At 33.5% G+C, this 8,188-nt stretch overlaps 1 pseudogene; it reads right to left on the minus strand.

Annotated features, from left to right (window-relative positions):
- Window positions 1–3,080: 3,080 nt before the first annotated feature.
- LOC129688072 (40S ribosomal protein S24-like) lies at window positions 3,081–3,612 on the minus strand (annotated as a pseudogene).
- Window positions 3,613–8,188: the final 4,576 nt, after the last annotated feature.

Here is an 8,188-nt window from a genome sequence, read left to right on the forward strand (position 1 = left end):
TTTCATGAGCCTCAGATGTAGGAGTTCTGCTATAACTGTATATCTTATGGCTTGGCACTCAGTGCTCAGATGCTTACTGAATTTTGACTAGCTGTGGATCTGTAGTTGAGTCTGTTTTCTGGATAACGAAGCTTCTTTGGAGAAGGTGAGAGCCATGCTTACCTGCGGTAGAAGGACAAAATGCTGAGTAGGTCTTGACATATCCAAATCTTTTCATGGAGTCTGGTTAAGTGAACATAAGGTCATGTTCTTTGCTTAATGTTGCACATTATGAATATATTAAATCAATTTTGAACATCAACCTTGTAATCCATAAATAAAATGTGAATTTGATATAGTTCTATACTTGTATTAATGAAAAGTTTGATATGCTCTTGCTCATGATTTCTGTATACATGTTTAAGACTACTACCCTCTATTGATCTTATATTGATATGTCTTTGGTAGATCTGGTTCCAAGCTTTTCTTTTTTTTAAAGAATCTATCTGTTAATGTTTCTGTTGTAGTTTATATTGATTTCACCTGGTCAGACAATTCATTTTATTTTTGCATCATAATTGGTAAATTTGTCTTTCACTGTATTGGAGACATCACCTTTCTTATCTAGGCTGGAGGAATAGACAAAGATTCTATATAGACAACATATTCTTAGCATGCACAAGGCCTTGGGTGTAATCACTAGCACTCAAAAAAAAAAAAAAAAGAAAGAAAAAGAAAAGAAAAGAAAGGATGGAAAGAGTAAGGAAAGAGAAAATCAATATCCATAATTTTTTACATGGAAGAAGCATTTTTCATCCCTGGTAATTGAAATTGTAACTTCCTTTTTTCTCTTGAACAGAAAAGTAATTTTATAATCTCCAGGAATCAACCTTTAGCTTTATAAATTTTAGTTACATTGTTTGTTTTATAATTGACTGATTTATCTTCCTGGTCTACTTTTTTTTATCTTTTCTAATTTAATTGTCTATTTATCATATAAATCATCCCAATTGTCTGAGGAACTTGACACTGATTTCCGTAGTGGATGTACAAGTTTGCACTTCAATCAGCAATGAGAGTTCCCTTTAGCCACTTCCTTGCCAGCATGAGCTGTCACTACTGGCATTGATCTTAGCCATTTTGACATTTGTAAGGTGAAATTTCAAAGGAGTTTTGATTTTCATTTCCCTGATAGCTAAAAATTTTGGAAATTTTAAAAATAATTCTTAGTCATTTAATATTCCTTTATTGAGACTTCTTATATATATTTACATATATAATTATATATACAATAATCACTTTTTATTGGATTATTTGGTTTATTGATGTCTTGTTTCTTGAGTTCTTCATATATTTTTTATATTATATCCCTCTATTAGTTGTGTATTTGGTGAAAATCTTTTCTATTCTATAGGCTGCTGATTTATTCTTTTGGCAGTGTCTTTTGAGTTACAAAATATGTGTTACAGAATATTTTCCGTTTTATAAGGTCCCATTTATTAATTGTTGATCTTAATGCCTGTGCTATCAGTATCCTGTTTAGGAAGTTGGCTACTGTGCCAATGTTTTCAAGGCTATTCCCTGCTTTTGCGTCTATCAGCCTCAAGATATGTAGTTTAATTTTTAGGTCTATGAGCCACTTGGACTTGAATTTTATGCAGGGTGATAAATATGGATCCATTTCCATTTTTCTACATGCAGGGATACAGTTAGACCAGCAGCATTTGGTGAAGATCCTTTCTTTTTCCCTTGAGTATTTCTGGCTTTTTCATTAAAGATCAGGTGGCTACAAGTATATGGTTTTATGTCTGAAAGTTCAGTTGGAGTCCATTGATAAACCTGTCTATTTTTATGACAATACCGTCTTGTTTTACCGCCATAGCCGTACTACAAAACTCTAGCAGAATGGGGACACCTCTAGAAGTTCTTCTATTGTTTGGGATTGTTTTAGTTATCCTTTTTCTTTTCATATGAAATTGAGTATCGTTCTTTCAAGATCTGTAAAGAATTGTGTTGGAATTTTGATGGGAATTGCATTGAATCTGTAGATCGCTTTTGGTAGGATGGCCATTTTTACTTATGCTAATACTACTGATCCATGAGCATGGGAGATCTTTCCATCTTCTGATATCTTCTTTTCAATTTCTTTCTTCAAAGCCTTGAAGTTCTTGTCATGTAGGCCTTTCACTTGCTTGGTTCGAGTTACACCAAGATATTTTATAGTCTTTGTGGCTATTGTGAAGGGTATTATTTCACTTACTTCTTTCTTAGTCTCTTCATCATTTGTATATAGGAGGAATACTGATTTTTTTTTTTTTTTTTACTTAACCTCTATTCCAACTGCTTTGTTGAAGTTGTTTACTGGCTGTAGAAGCTCCCTAGTAAAATTTTGAGGGTCACTTATGTATACTATTATATCATTTGCAAATTATGGTAGTTTGACTTCTTCCATTCCAATTTGTATCACCTTAATCTCTTTCAGTTGTCTTATTGGTTGAGCTAAGATTTTAAGTACTATATTGAATAGGTATGAAGAAAAATGGACAACCTTATCTTGTTTTTGATTTTAATATAACAGCTTTGAGTTTCTTTTCATTTAAGTTGATGTTGGCTATAGGCTTGCTGTAAATTACTTTTATTATATTTAGGCATACCCCTTGCATACCCAATCTCTCAAGACTTTTTATCATGAAAGAGTGTTATATTTAGTCAAAAGCCTTTCAGCTTCTAATGAGATGATTATGTGTGTTTTTTTTTTTCTTTCGGTTTGTTTATATGGTGGATGATGTTGAATTGACTGATAATTATATGTTGAACCATCCCTGCATTCCACCATTTCTGGGATGAGACCTACTTGGTCATGGCAGGTGATCATTTTGATATATGCTTGGATTCAGTTTGCAAGTATTTTATTGAGTATTTTGCATCCATGTTTATAAGGAAAAAAAATGTCTGTAAGTTCTCTTCTTTGTAGCGGAATTTTTGTGTCCTTTGGGTATGAGAATATTGTGGCCTCATATATTTGACAATGTTCCTTCTGTTTCTATTTTGTGAAAATAATTTGAGGATTATTAATTCTTCTTTGAAGGTATGATAGAACTCTACTCTGTGCTAAAACTGCCTAGCCATGGTCTTTTGGGTAGTGCAGGGCTGGGAAGGATCGTTTTTATCGAGCTTTTTAGTTTATCTATCTTCTTAGAAATGTGCACATCCCAGCAGATCATGTCACCACAGATATCTTCCTTACCTTCCTTTGGATTTTTACTAGCACCTGCATTGGCTTTTGCAGTCCCGCTGACCTTCATTCTGTTCTTGCATTCTATTTGTTGTTTTCAGAATGTCTTTTTCTTGTCATAAAGGCCATGTCATGCAAGTCTTTGTTTAGGCTCATTCTTCTTTGCATAATGTAAAAAATCATAAGTCATGCCAAACCTGGTCATGCTGCCACCACCAAAGTGGGTTTGAATCCAAATACAAGGATGATATCTGGTGTGGTTTTATACATTTTTGGCCAGCTTTTCCTTAATTTCTGTCTTTGGTTCTGTTGCCTTCCCAGGGTGAAGGACATGGATGACTCTGAAGAAGACAGTTTGCCATGAATTTCCTGATCCAGGTCATTACTTTGTCATTCATGATGGCAACAGTGCCTGAGCTGCAAAGAAGAAAAGACATTCTTTGCCAACCAGTTATATCAATGAGCCGGTTGGGAAGTTTTTAATGATTGCTTCATTACTTTCCATGTTATAAAACTATTTAAGCTGTTCATCTGATCTTGGTTTAATTTCGGTGTTATCTATGGAAAAAAAATTATACATTTCTTTTAGATTTTCTATTTTTATGGACAACAGGTTTTTAAAGTATTACCTAATAATTCTTTGTATTTCCTCAGTCTCTGTTGATATGTTTCCCTTTTTGTTTTTGATTTTCTTATCTTATTATAATATAATGTTTAATATTCTTTGGTTAATTATATTTATATTTAATTATGTATGAAAATTACTTAGGCAATTCCAAGGCATTAAAATGCTACTTAGTTCTTCTGTATATATATTTTTATTCAAGCCTCAACATTTCATTATTTTTTAGAACATACATTTCACTTTTAAGCTATCTGTTATTTTCTGAAAACGCACATCTTAGTTAAAAATCCTGTGCATTTTGCATTCAGAATAAAATGAAAATGTAATTGCTCGGTAATTATGTAAATTTAAATCGCTTACTGTATAACAAGCAGGCTGATTGTAACACAGTAAGGAACTTTATATCAACAAGACAAAAGCTAGAATAATATGGGAACAGAGGGTATCAATTGAAAAAATTCTCCTAAGTAGTTGTCCATGGCAAGTCTGTGGTGAATTGTCATCATTGCTAATTGATATGGAAGGACAGAGATCAATGAGAGAATGCCAACCTTTTGTTCCTAGGTTCTAGAAGAAAACAGGTTGAAAAAGTCATGAAGAATAAACCAGAAAGAACACTTCATTGCCTTTGCTTCAGCTCTTATCTCCAGGTTACTGCCTTGAGTTCCTGCCCTGACTTTTTGCAGTGATGAATTCTGACCTAGGAGTTTAAACTTAGATAAGTCCTGTTTCTCTGATTTTGGTCATGACATTTTATCACAAAAACAAAAATCTAAGACAAGGAGTTGAAGGTGAAATAATTTAGATTCTCTTAAACATATGAACAAATCTGATCCTTGTCAAAGATGATAGTCCTTTAAGTGAAATTTCTATGAAACTCAAACAGAGTTGGAGTTTCAGTTGAATATTATTTCTGCGTTCCTATGACTCTGGGATCTAGGTTCTGGCCAAACAAATATGCTGGGTGCTTTTAAAAGGAGGTTGGCAATACCATGCAGTTTTTATTACTGTTGCCCTGTAGTACAGCTTGAGATCGGGAATGGAGATACCTCCAGATGATCTGTTGTTGTACAGGATCATTTTGGAGATTCTGGGTGTTTTGTTTCTCCATATGAAGCTGAGAATCTTTTTTTCAAGGTCTGTAAAGAATTGAGTTGGTATTTTGATGGGAATTGCATTGAATCTGTAGATTGCTTTTGGCAGGATGGCCATTTTCACAATGTTAATCCTACCAATCCATGAGCACGGGAGATCTTTCGATCTTCTGAGATCTTCTTCAATTTCTTTCTTCAAAGACTTGAAGTTTTTCTCAAACAGGTCTTTCACTTGCTTGGTTAGAGTCACACCAAAGTACTTTATGTTATTAGTGGCTATTGTGAAGGGTGTTGTTTCCCTTTATTTGTAATAGCCAGAACTTGGAAACAACCCAGATGTCCATCAACGGAGGAATGGATACAGAAATTGTGGTATTTTTACACAATGGAATACTACTCAGCAATCAAAAAGGAGGAAATCATGAAATTTGCAGGCAAGTGGTTGGATCTAGAAAAGATCATTCTAAGTGAAGTATCCCAGAAGGAGAAAGACAAACTTGGTATATACTCGCTTATATAGACCTACAAGATATGATAAACATAATGAAATCTACACACCTAAAGAAGATAATCAAATAAGTGGACATGGGTGAAGATGATTAATCCTCATTTAGAAAGACAAATGGGATGTGCATTGAACTTATGACAGGAGTCTACCACAAAAGGCATCTGAAAGACTCTACCTAGCAGTGTTTCAAAGCAGACACTAAGACTCATAACCAAACCCTCGGCAGAGTGCAGGGAATCATATGAAAGAAGGGAAGTTAATATGATATGGAAAGGATAGGAGCTCTACAAGGACCAAATATATCCGGGCACAGGGTCTTTTCTGACACTGACACTCAACCAAGGACCATCTATGGATATAACCTAGAACTTCTGCTCGGATGTGGCCCTTAGTAGCTCAGTAACCAAGTAGTTTTCCAAAGTGAGGGGAACAGGGACTATTTCTAACAGGATCTCAAGGGCAGGCTGTTTGACCCCCCCCCCCAGGGGAGGAGCAGTCTGTTAGGCCACAGAGGAGGACTTTGCAGCCAGTCCTGAAGATACCTGATAAAACAGGGTCAAATGAAAGGGGAGGAGGTCCTCCCCTATCAGTGGACTTGGAAAGGGGCAGGGAGGAGACCAGGGTGGGAGTGTGGGGTTGGGGAGGGAATGAGGGAGCGGGATATAGCTGGGACACAGATTTAACAAAATGTAACTAAAAAGAAAAATAAAATTAAAAAAAATAAAAAATAAAAGGAGGTTGGATGAATCCATAGTGGGGAATAGTGACTAGAGACTAGCATCAAGCTGAAACAACAAGAGGTAAGGAATTCCATTAGAATTGAAACTGTGTGGTCAAAGTACTTCAGTGAATTTGAGCTAAAATTGTAAAAACATGATGGATATCCTTAAAATAAAGTTTAACTTTAACATCAGAACAATAAAAACAAAGCCTGAACACTTGGCTTCATTAAAGGGGAATTCAATTTTACATCAAAGGAAAAAGTAGAAGTCATTATAATATTGAGATGGTAGCATTGACTATTTAAGAAATCGGATAGTATCTTCAAAGGACCTCATTATTTTAAAGCTATAAAAAAATATTTGTCTTCAAATCAAAATTATCAAGATATCAAATTCAAAGAAGAAAATCAAATACCTTTGGATAATCAGAAAGTTTGTGAACCAGAAACTCCCACAGTTGATTTTTCTCATAAGAAACTAAATGCATTATTTTCTTATTCTTCTCATCTATTTCAGCAATTGAGTAACCTCTGCATAGTAAGGTACACAAACACAGAACTATCTCTATTAAGTTCTTCTCTTTTTATCCTCTTCAGAATGTCTGACCAATTTTTTGAAATAAGAGAGTGCTTATTGCATGTTTATTTCTGGCCCTCAGTTATGCCTAATCAAATTTTATATATTGTTCCAAGTGCTTATTTAATGATTGATGTTAGGTAAGGGAAGTTGTTTAAATGTGTTTCTTCTACTGATTCTAAATGAGCTTTAATATTTTTAATTTTGATTATAGAATACTATTTAACATTTAAATTTGGGGAGAAGTGGAGATCAATAAGAGGTAAACTTTGGTGAACAAGACAAAAAGGCACTGATAAGATATCAGTATTGATGAGAGTATCATTGTGAAGCCCATCATTTGTATAAATAAGCTATACTAATAAAATTTAAAGTTTTGAAAACCTTTTTGTCTTTGGCTTGTTTGCTTTGCTATTACTGAATAACAATATGTTCTTTCTGCTATTTGTTACTTTTACATTTCTTCTTGTTCAATTATGCTTATAGTATCAGAATAGATTGTATTTTGAAAAATATGCCATTAAGAGTGATGATGGTGGTGTTGGTCCTGATAATTACATTTATACAACCTTTATACAAAATCTGAGTAAAGGGAAATATCAAAAAAGTTTTATATTTATTTTAAAGAAAAACTCTACAGCAATTTTATAGCATTGACAGCATAGGTAGATGTCAACCTTGAAGATAGAAGCATGAAGCTTAGCAGATATGAAAACTGGAGTTAACAGGGGCTAAGGCCTTGTTTGGCTGCCTTGCAAAAACTAACTAACTATTGAACAATCGATTTTGAATCTGGAATCCAGAGATTTTTGCTTCCTCTATTGTACCAGGTAGATTGTGAGGCAGAAAACTCTTCAGGGTTTATTTTGTCATTTGGAATTTTGAATTTTACCTTTTTCTTTTCTATTATTTAAAAGTTCAGTAATCAGATATATTAGATAATAAGTAAATAATGTTTTATAATTTGCAGTGGTTTATGTGATAATAATTTCTTTTATTGTGTTTTGGTATGTCTATCATCTCTTTATGTTTACATATATATGGACATAAAGAAACCCTAAACATTATACAACAAATACAATATATGTTTAATTTTTTATGTATGTGTATGTGAAGATTTTTAGTTTCCTTTTCATGACAAACTATGTGTTTTTGTTTGTTTAATACAATATAATGCATTATTTTCATGAGCAACAACTACCAAATAACAAATACCAATGAATAATTCAAATACCAAAGAATAAATAGTTACTTCTCTGTGAAAAGCATGTTTCTGACTCTGTCAAGTGAGATCAACAGTTAAAAGAATACAAAAATGAAACTTTTGAAATCTTAGGTCCATTGTGTAATATTTAACTCTTAGCTATGAAGTTTAGAGAAAACAAGTACAAAGGACTTGATATAGGTCTCAGATAAACAAGCCCAATCTTGCAAAGAATCATCTCATCA

The sequence above is a fragment of the Psammomys obesus genome, unplaced genomic scaffold (assembly GCF_907164565.1).
Source record: "Psammomys obesus unplaced genomic scaffold, mPsaObe1.curated_primary_1811, whole genome shotgun sequence".
NCBI classification, from domain to species: domain Eukaryota; kingdom Metazoa; phylum Chordata; class Mammalia; order Rodentia; family Muridae; genus Psammomys; species Psammomys obesus.